The sequence below is a fragment of the Oncorhynchus mykiss genome, chromosome 4, assembly GCF_057628025.1.
Source record: "Oncorhynchus mykiss isolate SJ-2025 chromosome 4, ASM5762802v1, whole genome shotgun sequence".
Lineage (NCBI taxonomy): Eukaryota > Metazoa > Chordata > Actinopteri > Salmoniformes > Salmonidae > Oncorhynchus > Oncorhynchus mykiss.
This window is the reverse complement of record NC_143025.1, coordinates 27,465,292-27,479,047: the sequence shown is the minus strand read 5'-3', so window position 1 is coordinate 27,479,047 and position 13,756 is coordinate 27,465,292. Positions and strand designations below refer to the sequence as shown.

Here is a 13,756-nt window from a genome sequence, read left to right as displayed (position 1 = left end):
GGAAATGCCAAACGTTCTGCACGGTGTTGGGCTGTAAGCACAACCCCCATCTGTGGATGTCAGGCCCTCATACCACCCTCATGGAGTCTGTTTCTGACCGTTTGAGCAGACACATGCACATTTGTGGCCTGCTGGAGGTCATTTTGCAGGGCTCTGGCAGTGCTCCTCCTGCTCCTCCTTGCACAAAGGCGGAGGTAGCGGTCCTGCTACTGAGTTGTTGCCCTCCTACGTCCTCCTCCACGTTTCCTGATGTTCTGGCCTGTCTCCTGGTAGTGCCTCCATGCTCTGGACACTACGCTGACAGACACAGCAAACCTTCTTGCCACAGCTCGCATTGATGTGCCATCCTGGATGAGCTGCACTACCTGAGCCACTTGTGGTAGCATGAGACGGAGTCTACAACCCACACTAGAGTGAAAGCACCGCCAGCATTCAAAAGTGACCAAAACATCAGCCAGGAAGCATAGGAACTGAAGTGGTCTGTGGTCACCACCTGCAGAACCACTCCTTTATTGGGGGTGTCTTGCTAAATGCCTATAATTTCCACCTGTTGTCTATTCCATTTGCACAACAGCATGTGAAATTTGTCAATCAGTGTTGCTTCCTAAGTGGACAGTTTGATTTCACAGAAGTGTGATTGACTTGGAGTTACATTGTGTTGTTTAAGTGTTCCCTTTATTTTTTTGAGCAGTATATATATATATATATATATATATATATATTTTATTGTTATTTTTTATTTTTTTTTAAATCGGCGTCCAAATTTACCGATTTCCGATTGTTATGAAACTCGAAAATCGGCCCTAATTAATCGGCCAATCCGATTAAAACGGTTCACCTCTACTCCCAATCATAGCCGGATGTGATACAACCTGGATTCGAACCAGGGACTGTAGTGGACGCCTCTTGCACTGAGATGCAGAGTGCCTTACACACACATGGACGCAGTGGTCTGTTAACTATTTAACTGTACTAGAACGCTTAAAAGGCCGCTAAACATTTTAATATCGGCAGCGGGTTTTTTTTGGCAAGGAAAATATTGGATATCGGCCAATGTCATATCGATGCATCACTAAAACAAAAGTACACAAAAAGTACCGGAGAATCTCTAATGTGGATTCTACCATTACAGATACTCCTGAATAGTGAATAATGTTACGCAAGAAAGTTTGAGGCATAAAGATCATACCCAGCCAAAAATGCTTACTTCCCCTGTTATTGGTAATGGTGACATGTTAGCATGTCTTGGGGGTATGTTCTTTGTGCCATCTCTGTATCAAATGCAGCCAACGTGTTGGAGTAGATCTAAAAACAAAATGTGTAACTATCCCAATACTATCAAACTTTACTGTATGTCTTTAAAAGAGGAAATACTGCAGTACAATGTTGCTCTGAGTTTATTTAGTGTAACAGTGTTGACTTACCACAAAATAGTTGCGTGATAGTACTGACACTAGTCTCCAGGCATAGGAACAAATACTCTAGTGTGTAGTTAATGCTCTTTGAAGGTGCTTCACTGAGCAAGACTTGGATAACAAAGCTGGAGTAGGGCCTCCCTTCCCCCCTCTCACACACACACACACACACACAATGGGTTCCTCTAACCTGGCACTGCCCTGTCTCCAGAGACTGATAAAACACCCCATTACAGCTTGTAGAGAGGGGGAAGAGAAGGAGAAGAGATGAAGAGCTGAAGGGACTCCTAACCAAGTGGAAGACTGGACGCCTGCTGAGTAGCAGTGTCCACATGATTTAGCCTGGACATGTCTTTCAGAGGGCTGGTCAGTGGAGGGCAACAAACACACAATAGTTTGCTCTCAGAGTTTACGGAAACAGAGTGCACATTGCATGCTGGAGAGGAACAAAAACAGACACCCAAATGCTCATGCATGTTTATACACACGATAAAAGGGAATCAGCATAAAACCTCTCTCTGAGAAAGGGTGAGAACAGGAAGAGGAGGCAAGCAGGCTATTCTAGTGATGAAAAAATAAAAATCGATACATATCACAATATTCTGGGACAATATCTATATTTGACTCCTAGTACATATGCTGGTAGCTTTAGCTGGCGCTAAGCCCGCTGTACCTGCGCAAAAACGCCAATATTTTTCCTCCTATTAAATGGTTCTCAATCTTCTAAAGAGCCTAGTGAGCAAACATTTTTAATTCCCTGAAATAATTCTCCTTCTCTCTGCAACAGACAGAGAGCAATAAGTTTGGAACATCAAATCGCAATATCGATTTGCATATAGAATCTCAATATATATATATATATTGAGATTCTATCATGCATCATCATGATGTGGCCGGTGACACTTCTTGAAAGACCAATATCTTGACAACTTGACTGCTGACATGCAAAACATTTTGGGACTGTATCAGGAGTGGATTAATGTTTGGGGACTGTATCAGAGGACTAATGAAAAAATACCAAAAAGATAGTTTGAGTGTATTTTCCCTTTAACAGTACATGCTACTGCAGAAACTGACTCAACCGCAGTAATGGCCATTCAAGCCCTTCATCGCTGGTCTTTTGCATGCCTTCACTCACAGACCTCGTTCCCCTACACCTCTCACCTTGGCCCCCTAGGTTTATGACACCACCTCATAAATTCCTCTATCACCTCTCTACTGTATCCTCAGATGGGACAGTCATTCAATAGTGCTGAGAACTAGAAGTGTAAATACATTTTTTTTTTAAGTGAAAAAGTCTTCAGTGAGTGTGTGTTAGAGCCTATTCATATACAGTGCTTTCAGAAAGTTTACGCCCCTTGACTTTTCCCACATTTTATTGTGTTAAGCCGAATTTGAAATGTAGATTGGGTCACTGGCACACACACCTCATAATGTCAAAGTGGAGTTAGGTTTTTAGAATTATTTACAAATGAAGAACTGAAATGTCTTGAGTCAATAAGTATTCAACCCCTTGGTTATGGCAACCTAAATAAGCTCAGGACTAAAAAATGTGCTTAACTCACAATAAGTTGCATGGACTCAGTGCAATTATGGCAACTGGTATTCTCATGCAGTCTCCTGTCACAGTACTAACCAGGCCTGGGTGTTATGGCCACAAGCATGAACTTGAGAGGAACGTATATCTTTCTCAACGAGGACTATCCTGAAGCTGTGCGCCGGAAGAGGAAAGAACTGATCCCAGTCATGAAAGCTGCCAGAGCGTGTAGGGACATTGCTTACATCCGCTATGACAGGCTTATCAATCAATAATGGCAAACCTCCCGCTGAATGTATATTTTTCTCTCTTGCTTTGTTTGTTCTTTTCAGTATTATGACTCTGATAAGCGACCCAGGAAAGGGCAGAAAATTACACATATTAATATATGTAGCCTTACAAATAAGGTTCATAAAATCAATAACTTGCTAACATCAGATAACATTCATATATTAGCCATTTCTGAGACTAACTTAATTCATTTGACGATACAGCAGCAGCAATACAAGGATATCACATCTATAGAAAAGCCATATCGCTGTAATGTTAGAGAAGATCTTATGTGTTATTGAAGTCTTGTGGTTGCAGGTTCACTTGGCACATCTAAGGCCTTTTCTTTTGTGGTGTTGCTATAGGCCACCCAGTGCTAACTGTCAGTATCTAAATAGTGTCTAATCTGTTTCAGGTTATTAATCAACCTACCAGGGTATTTACAAACACTACAGGAACAAGATCATCCACATGTATTTATCACATTTTTACTAATACTGTAGAACTTTGTTCTAAAGCTGTATCCATACCAATTGGATGCAGTGGCAATATCCAGGAAAGCCATAGTTCTAACAGCTGGGCTTAAAATAGTGTATAAGAGATCATACAAAAGATTTAGCTGTGACTCCTGTTGAAGATGTAAAAAATATTTGTTGGTCTGATGTGATTAATGATGCTTGCAGGCGCCCGAACCGGTCACAAGGAGTCGCTAGAGCACAATGAGCCAAGTTAAGACCCACCAGCCAAACACTCCCCTAGCCCATACGGCGCTGGGCCAATTGTGCGCCGTCCTATGGGGATCCCAGTTATGGCCGGATCAAACCCCAGCCTGTAGTGGCGCCATTGCGGTACAGTGCTTTTGACGGTGGTGCCACCCAGGACTAGAGGTCGACCGATTAATTGGGGCCGATTTCAAGTTTTCATAACAATCAGGAACCGGTATTTTTGGACACAATTTTTTTTTTTTACACCTTTATTTAATCTTTATTTAACTAGGCAAGTCAGTTAAGAACACATTCTTATTTTCAATGACGGCCTAGGAATGGTGGGTTAACTGCCTTGTTCAGGGGCAGAACGACAGATTTTCACCTTGTCAGCTCGGGGGATCCAATCTTGCAACCTTACAGTTAACTAGTCCAACGCAAAAACAACCTGCCTCTCTCTCGTTGCACTCCACAAGGAGACGGCCTGTTACGCAAATGCAGTAAGCCAAGTTAAGTTGCTAGCTAGCATTAAACTTCTTATAAAAAAACAATCACTAGTGATGATATAACTAGATATTATCTAGCGTGTCCTGCGTTGCATATAATGTGACTGAGCATACAAGTATCTAAGTATCTGACTGAGCGGTGGTAGGCAGAAGCAGGCGCGTAAACATTCATTCAAACAGCACTTTTGTGCGTTTTGCCAGCAGCTCTTCGTTGTGCGTCAAGCATTGCGCTGTTTATGACTTCAAGCCTATCAACACCTGAGATGAGGCTGGTGTAACCGAAGTGAAATGGCTAGCAAGTTAGCGCGCGCTAATAGCGTTTCAAACATCAGTCGCTCTGAGCCCTCTAGTACTTGTTTCCCTTGCTCATGGGTAACGCTGCTTCCCAGGGTGGCTGTTGTCGTTGTGTTCCTGGTTCGAGCCCAGGAAGGAGCGAGGAAAGGGACGGAAGCTATACTGTTACACTCGCAATACTAAAGTGCCTATAAGAACATCCAATAGTCAAAGGTTAATGAAATACAAATGGTATAGAGGGAAATAGTCCTATAATTCCTATAATAACTTCAACCTAAAACTTCTTACATGGGAATATTGAAGTCTCATGTTAAAAGGAACCACCAGCTTTCATCTGTTCTCATGTTCTGAGCAAGGAACTGAAACGTTAGCACATATTGCACTTTTATTTTCTCCTCCAACACTTAGTTTTTGCATTATTTAAACCAAATTGAACATGTTTCATTATTTACTTGAGGCTAAATGGATTTTTATTGATGTATTATATTAAGTTAAAATAAGTGTTCATTCAGTATTGTTGTAATTGTCATTATGACAAATAAATAATTGTAAAAATTGTCCGATTAATCAGTATCGGCTTTTTTGGTCCTCCAATAATCGGTATCGGCGTTGAAAAATCATAATCGGTCGACCTCTACCCAGGACCCACTCCAGGGAGGTTTTTCCAATACCTCACAAACGGCACCTATTTGTAGATGGGTAAAATAAAATAAAACGCAGACATTGAATATCCCTTTAAGCATGGTGAATTTACCCAATTCCACTTTAGATGGTGTATCAATACACCTAGTCACTACAAAGATACATGCGTCCTTCCTAACTCAGTTGCCAGAGAGGAAGGACACTGCTCAGGGATTTCAGAAAACTGAGGATGGAACAACATTGTGTTACTTCACAATGCAAACCTAAATTACCTAAGTGAAAAGAAGAAAGCCTCTACTTATTTGCAATGAATCACTAAAGTAAAACCAGAACAAAAAAATCTGTCCTGAATATAAACTGTTGTGTTTTGGACAAATCAAACAACACGTCACTGAGTACCACTCTTAACATTTTCAAGCATGGTTGTGGCTGCATCATGTCATGTGTATGCTGGTCATTGGCAAGGACTAGGGAGTTTTTGGGGGGGCTAAAAAGATATGAGCTAGAGCTAAGCACAAAATCCAAGAGGAAATCCTGATTCTGCTGTTCAACAGACACTGGGAGACAAATTCACCTTTCAGCAGGACAGTGACCGAAAACACAAAGCCAAATATACACAGAGGTTGCTTGATAAGATGACATTGTATGTTCCTGAGTAGCCTAGTTACAGTTGACTTCAAAAATAAAATAAAAAAAAAAAAAATCAGCTTGACAGAGCTTGAAGAATTTACATTTTTAAAAAGTGCAAACATTGTACAATCCAGGTCTGCAAAGCTCTTACCCAGAAAAGACCCAAAGCTGTGATCGCTGCCAAATTCTAACATGTATTGACTCAGGGGTGTGAAAACTTTCCACATGCTTTTGGTCATGTAGTGTCATTTGATCGAACATCTCATTCTAGCAGGCAAAAATTTGACAAACTGACTTGTTGGAAAGGTGGCATCCTATGAAAGTCACAGTTCTTCAGTAAGGCCATTCTGCTGCCAACAGAGGTTGCATGGCTGTGTGCTCGATTTTAAACACCTCAACAATGGGTGTGGATGAAATAGCCATATCCACTAATTTGAAGGGGTGTCCACATACTTATACAAAAGTATGTATAAAAATGTTTTCACTATCATTATGGGGTTATTGTGTGTAGAATTTTTGTATTATCCATTTCGAATTCAGGCTGTAACAACAAAAAGAGTGGATTAAGTCAAAAGGTATGACTACTTTCTGAAGGCACTGTGTATAAGCCTTAGGACTGGCCTCATTAGCCAGTTACATTTCTTCACCCCACCCACACAAGAGCTTGACCTAGGCACACGAGGGCCTGTTGCACTGACTGCAGCTACCCCGCCTGTTGTCCACCCACACACTTTCCATGCATTATCCCCACATTTCATGAACACATACACAGTGAATCGTTGTAGGGTTAGTTCACAGTGTGACTGTGTGAGAGAGGAGACTTGGGGTCTGGGTGATTGAGGCTGATAGAGCGGCTGATTCATATGCCCCCATTTCAGCACAACCATTAGAAAGATGCACAGCTCCATACAGCCGTGAACTGTTTACAGGAGCGAGAGAAGTTGAGAATAGGGCGATATGGCTTAACAATCACATCTTATAATTTTCGAATTTATGGGTGATTCACAGTGTATCAATTACCAGTCAAAAGTTGACATATCAACTCATTCAAGGGTTTCTTTATTTTTTTTATCTTTTGTACACTGTAGAATAATAGTGAAGACATCAAAACTATGAACATATGGAATCATGTAAAAAAAAAAAAAAAAAAAAAAAGTGTTAAACAAATCAAAATATATTTTATATTTGAGAGTCTTCAAAGTAGCCACAATATGCCTCAATGACAGCTTTGCACACTCTTGGCATTCTCTCAACCAGCTTCATGTTGTAGTCCCCTGGAATGCATTTAATTTAACATGTGTGCCTTGTTAAGTTAATTTGTGTATTATCTTTCCTTCTAAAAATGTGTGTTTGAGCCAATCAGTTGTGTTGTGACAAGGTAGGGATGGTATACAGAAGATAGCCCTATTTTGTAAAAGACCAAGTCAATATCATGGCAAGAATATCTCAAAAAAAGCAAAGAGAAACGACTACTTGATGATTACTTTAAGACATTAAGGTCAGTCAAGCCGGAAAATTACAATAACTTAAAATTTCTTAAAACTTTCTTGGGGAAAAAGGCATAAACATAAATTCAAATTTATCAAATGAATTAGATATATCGCCCGAGTTGAGAATGAGACTGGAGGAACAGAACAGAGAGAGGGAGACAGTGTGCCACTTGTAGTTGTTTGAGCCACTCCCAGTATAAGTACAGGCGGAGACATCCAGTTCCAGACCAGTATGATCAAGGGAGGGCAGCCTCCCCTGGCAGCCGGGTAGCCTACTTGCTTGTGGTACCAGAGGGGAAGTCAGCTTCAGACTGTGGGTCTCTACTCTGGTTTCCGGAAGTGAAAGTTGAGACATTATCTTGAGTGACAGCCCAACCGGCAGACTGAAGTTGGCAAGGGGCCACATGAGCTCCTTAACTATGGGCACAACACACACAGTGTCTTGCAAGAGTATTCATCCCACTTGGCGGTTTTCCTATTTTGTTGCATTACAACCTGTAATTTAAATGGATTTTACTTGGATTTCATGTAATGGACATACAAAATAGTCCAAATTAGTGAAATAAAATAAACTTGTTTAAAAATAGTTTTTGGGGGTTTGTTTTTAACGGAAAAGGGTGCGTGCATGTATTCACCCCCTTTTCTATGAAGCCCCTAAATAAGACCTGGTGCAACTAATTACCTTCAGAAGTCACATAATTAGTTAAATAAAGTCCACCTGTGTGCAATCTAAGTGTGACATGATCTGTCACGATCTCATATATATAACCTGTTATGAAAGGCCCCAGAGTGTGCAACACCACTAAGCAAGGGGCACCACGAAGATCAAGGAGCACTCCAAACAGATCAGGGACAAAGTTGTGGAGAAGTGCAGATCAGGGTTGGGTTATAAAAAAATCTGAAACTTTGAACATCCCACAGGGCACCATTAAATCCATTATTTAAAAAATGGAAGAATATGGCACCAGAACAAACTTGCCAAGAGGGCCACCCACCAAAACTCAAGGACCAGGCAAGGAGGGCATTAATCAGAGGCAACAAAGAGACCAAAGATAGCCCTGAAGGATCTGCAAAGTTCCACAGCGGAAATTGAAATATCTGTCCATAGGACCACTAAGCCGTACATTCCACAGAGCTGGGCTTTACAGAAGAGTGGCCAGAAAAAAAGCCATTACTTGAAGAGGGGGAAAAGCCATTGCGTGAAGAAAAAAAATAAGCAAACACATTGTGTTCACCAAAAGGCATGTGGGAGACTCCCCAAACATATGGAAGGAGGTACTCTGGTCAGATGAGACAAAAATGTAGCTTTTTGGCCATCAAGGAAAACGCTGTGTCTGGCGCAAACCCAACACCTCTCATCACCCCAAGAACATCATCCCCACAGTGAAGCATGGTGGTGGCAGCATCATGCTGTGAGGATGTTTTTCCATCATCAGGGACTGGGAAACTGGTCAGAATTGAAGGAATGATGGATGGCGCTAAATACAAGGAAATTCTTGAGGGAAACCTGTTTCAATCTTCCAGAGATTTGAGACTGGGACAGAGGTTCACCTTTCAGCAAGACAATGAACCTAAGCATACTGCTAAATCAACACAAGTGGTTTAACCTCTTGAAACTAGGGGGCACCATTTTCATTTTTGGAAAAATAACGTTCCCAAAGTAAAACGGGCTATTTAGTCAGGACAAGATGCTAGAATATGCATATAATTGACAGCTTAAGATAGAAAACACTCTAAAGTTTCCAAAACTGTAAAAATATTGTCTGTGAGTATAACAGAACTGATATTGCAGGCGAAAGCCTGAGAAAAATCCAATCAGGAAGGGACTCTTATTTAGAAAGCTCTGCGTTCCTATTGAGCAGTGAATGGGATATCAACCAGGTTCCTTTTTCTATGGCTTCCCTAATGTGTCTAGTGTCACAATAAATAGTTTCAGGCTTTTATTTTGAAAAATGAGCCTGAACGACAACATTGCGTCAGTGGTCAGCTGGAGGCTCTCAGAGTGATTTGTGCGTAATAGACCAAATGCGACCATTGTTTCTCTATGTCCTACTAAGAAGCCACCTGTCCCTGTTGATATATTATCGAATAGATATTTGAAAAACACCTTGAGGGTTGATTATAAAAAACATTTGCCAATGTTTCTGTCGATATTATGGATCTAATTTGGAATATTTTTTGGCGTTGTCGTGACCGCAGTTTCCGGTGGATTTCTCAACCAAACGTGAACTACAAACGAAGGTATTTCGGCTATAAAAAATAATCTTTATGGGACAAAATGAACATTTGAACATGAACAATGAACCATAATCCCAACCCATTCTACTAGCAATACAAACTGATCGTCATAGCTAGCCACCGTGCATGAAATGTTGTAGTAACTAGTGTCAATTTGCGCTAGCTAGGTAACAATAGGCTATAACTAGCAATGCAAATGACATCTGTCTAGCAATATTCATATCATACACGTAAAATTGGCAAGTGTACTTAAAATTTAGCTTGACTCTTACCCGTATACATGGATAAACACTTCACGGTAGCATGTATTTTCTGTTTGCAGCTAGCTACAGCTTTGTTTGGCCCCTTGTTGTGTCAAGTCACTCCAGTTCACAGTAACTGTGCAGAAAGTAGTCCATCACAATTTTTTCCAGTGATCTTTGTTGATAGCTCCTGCTAAATTCTGGACAGTAATGTTGTTAAGAGCAGTAGCAACACTTTTGCAGTTCCCCATGGCTAAAAAAGCTGCGTTTCCAAGGATTATCTACACATACTGAGCAGCTCGTGTTATAGACAGAAGCGTGCTACATGGCAGACCAATCCAAAATCATCTGTAGGCATGTCCAGCCCATCCATTATCTCAGCCAAAAAAATCAACACGTTCCAATGCCTCTCTTGTGAAGTACTGACGTGACATACGCCTTGCTTCTTGAAACGGTTCACAAACACCAACATTGAGACACACACAGACCAGGACACATGTTGCAATTTAAAGCTAGAATCCTAAAGTGGTGTAACTGCCACATCTGTTTGGGATATTACAACAAAGAGGTTACTGCGAACAAACACTTTTTCCCCCCCTTCTCAGAAATCATTGCGCATGCGATAGAACAGCTATCAGCTAGAACACCATGCTCCTCACCTCAGTTTAGTTCGCAAAACAATAACAAATCCGGACTCTAAGAAAGTCCCATGTCATCCGAGGAGGGACAAAACCCAGAGTAGGCTGACTAAACCCGAGACAGACCATGGCGCTGACATCTGACGCATGCCCTGTAGCGCACGCACACACACACACACACAGCAGAGAGTCTCATTTTACAGCTAATCACATTTCAGGCCTTGGAAAGAGAGAACACAACTACAGCACCAGATGGGCGCACCTAGAACACAGCAGTACTACCACTTAGATTAGACTGCACTAACCAGTGTTCGTGTGGGACAGTCAGGGAGGGCCAGTGATATATAGTGATGGGAAGAAAAAAGATAAAATTAGATAAAGAGCATTGGGCCAGTAACCGGAAGATCACTGGTTCGAATCCCTGAGCCAGCAATGTGGAAAACATCTGCCGTTGAGTCAGAAAGTTAACCCCCAACAACAACTGCTTCACGGGCACTGATGACGTGGATGTCGATTTAGGCAGCCCCCCCCCCCCCCCCCCATACACACACCTCTCTAATTCAAAAGGGTTGGGTTAAATGCAGAAGAAATAATTCAGTTGAATGCATTCAGTTGTGCAACTGACTAGGTATTCCCTTTCCCTATATTATGGTGAAACTTTCCCTTACTAATCTTGATTATTGAATGCTCTGTACACCAGGGGTAGACAAACAGATTCATCCAGAGATTTTACCCCCCCCCCCCCCCCCCCAAAGTTTAGTAAAAATAATATATACACACTAAACAAAAATATAAACACAACATGTAAAGTGTTGGTCTCATAGTTCATGAGCTGGTTTCAACTGTACCGGGCAGATGGCAGACCGTGTGTGTGGCATTGTTTGTGCGAGCGGTTTGCTGATGTCAAAATGTCCCAATTCTTCCAAGGCCTGCATACTCAGCAGACATGTCACCCAATCTGCATGTTTGGGATGCTTTGGATTGATGTGCACAACAGCGGGTTCCAGTTCCCACTAATACCCAGCAACTTCACAGGCATTGAATAGGAGTGGGCCAACATTCCACAATCAACAGCCTGATCAACTCTATGCGAAGGAGATGTATTGTGCTGCATGGGGAAATTGGTCACACCAGATACTGACTGGTTCCGATCCACGCCCCTACTTATTTTTGACTAACATATGTATATCTGTAATCCCAGTCATGTGAAATTCATAGATTAGGGCCTAATTTATTTAAATTTACTGATTTCCTGATATGACCTGTAACTCAGTAAAATCTCTGAAATTGTTGCATTTATATTTATGTTCAGTTTATATTGCTCTGCATCCTATGCAACAGCTCTAGTCATGCATGAAAATAAATAATTTATTCTACAGGAGATCTGCCAGGGAAACTCAGTGGCTGTGATCTCTTATTAGGGCTGAATTCTGGAACTTTATCTAAACATTCAATATCACACTATTCACTTTATCTTTTACCAATGGATAGACACGACAATTGTAGCTATGTAGATATGAGCATCTAACCCAACTCAAATCTATCTTGCGAGTTATATTCATCTTGAGAGAATGTTAATCTGCCAATGCAGAAGTGCGCCTACAATACACATTTCTGTAGTTTTCTGTGTATCCAACCAAGGCTAATATATATAGCCTGGTGGTCCAGATCTGCTAAAGTGCTAATTTAGCAAACTCCTCTCTGTGTTCGTTCTACGTCATGCCAAACGTGTATGGCATGACAAGTTATGATAGGATAGAGGTGTTGGCTACAGTACAGCCTGAGATCAACCAGGCTGTAAAGGCACTAACTACCATGACTATACGGCATCTCAGGGCTCGACATCAACGCTTGTCCGCTTCCCCGGGGCAAGTATAATAAAACAAATATATAATAATAATAAATATAGATTTAAGCTGGCCGAATGGACAAGTTAAAGAAATCACACAAAAAAAACAATATCAAACAATTAGGCTAAGCCGAATTGGAGTGGTGTCCTCCGGGGCGGGGGACAAGTGACTTGAGCTCTTTCGACAAGTAAAAAAAAATGTTTTTTTTTTTTTAATGTCCAGACCTGCATCTCAGTTATGGAACACGAGCTTATACTGCTTGACAGATATTACTGGGTTAACGGAAATCTGCCTGCATGGCATGTGGCATGATTGATATATGTTGCTGTAGAGTCCCTGCTTTGCCCAGCAAGAGTGGCCTAGCAATATCAAGGCATTGAAGGCAGCAATGAAAGATGCATCAGCAATCTGTTAAACATGGCTCATCTAGCTAATGATGTGGGACATGAGACGTGCTTGACTGTGCATTACAAATAATAAATTCATTACTAAACACTCACCCTTTGAAATCAAATATCGACCCACGGTATTGCTTTTAACTGGTACGTTTCAGGGCCTAACGTTACCTAGCTAATCACTGATGCTGACATATCCTAGCTACAGTAGGCAGGCACCACGATGTTGATGCCAACCTGTCATGAAAGATTAATGAATTCGTATTGCAACGGCTGACTGGCTAACGTGATGCTTCTTGCCTGTGCATGAACTACAGGCCGTTGCACCTCCCCTAAAAGTGCTCTGCTTTTTCAGACTAACTGCACATAGTAATATATATATATATATTGAAAGACATGTAGCCAACCGGCAGTTTATGTTTATATCCAAGCCATTTTAGTGAGAGAGAAAAAAAACACGCCCCACCCGAAACACTCCCCGGAGCTGGGCGGGACAGTGAGGGGGGTTCTGAGTCCAAGACAACCCGAGACAAGGCGTTTCAGTAGCCATCAGCTTAGCGCTAACATCAGGGGGACAACACGCGCAAATAACCGTTAGCCAGCTTGCCATCTCAGTTGGCTAAAAAAACACAAATAGCAACGACATTAAAGACAGTTGCTAGTTAGTTTGCTAACTAAACTCGGCAAACAAAGGTTGACTACCTACAATAGCTAACGTTAGCTAACTCGACAAGTGCAAACATCTTAAGACATTCTGAGAGCTAGAACTGGCTGTGGTGTAATGCAAGGTAGTTAACGTTAGCTAACGTACTTAACGTTACTGCAACACATAATACTATTCAACTCAAAATAAACGCTTTACTTAAACCTTCAAAGAGAATACTTAACGTCGTTAGTGTGGCTTA

The 13,756-nt window shown here is 41.4% G+C and overlaps 1 protein-coding gene across 18 annotated transcripts in view; it reads right to left on the bottom strand.

The window, feature by feature from the left end:
• The window catches only part of LOC110521611 (ras-specific guanine nucleotide-releasing factor RalGPS2), a 141,786-nt gene that overhangs the window by 127,730 nt on the left and 300 nt on the right, over window positions 1-13,756 (bottom strand). For 2 of the 18 annotated variants that reach the window (XM_090231670.1, XM_090231674.1), the window contains exon 1: window positions 10,628-10,741. The exons of 10 other annotated variants lie outside the window; for them this stretch is intronic. The gene's annotated coding sequence lies outside the window, so the exon portion shown is untranslated. Of the gene's footprint in view, window positions 1-9,998; window positions 10,419-10,627; window positions 10,778-13,756 lie in introns of those variants that run through there. 6 more of the 18 variants (XM_090231664.1, XM_036969315.2, XM_090231667.1 and 3 more) reach the window with 5 other exon arrangements.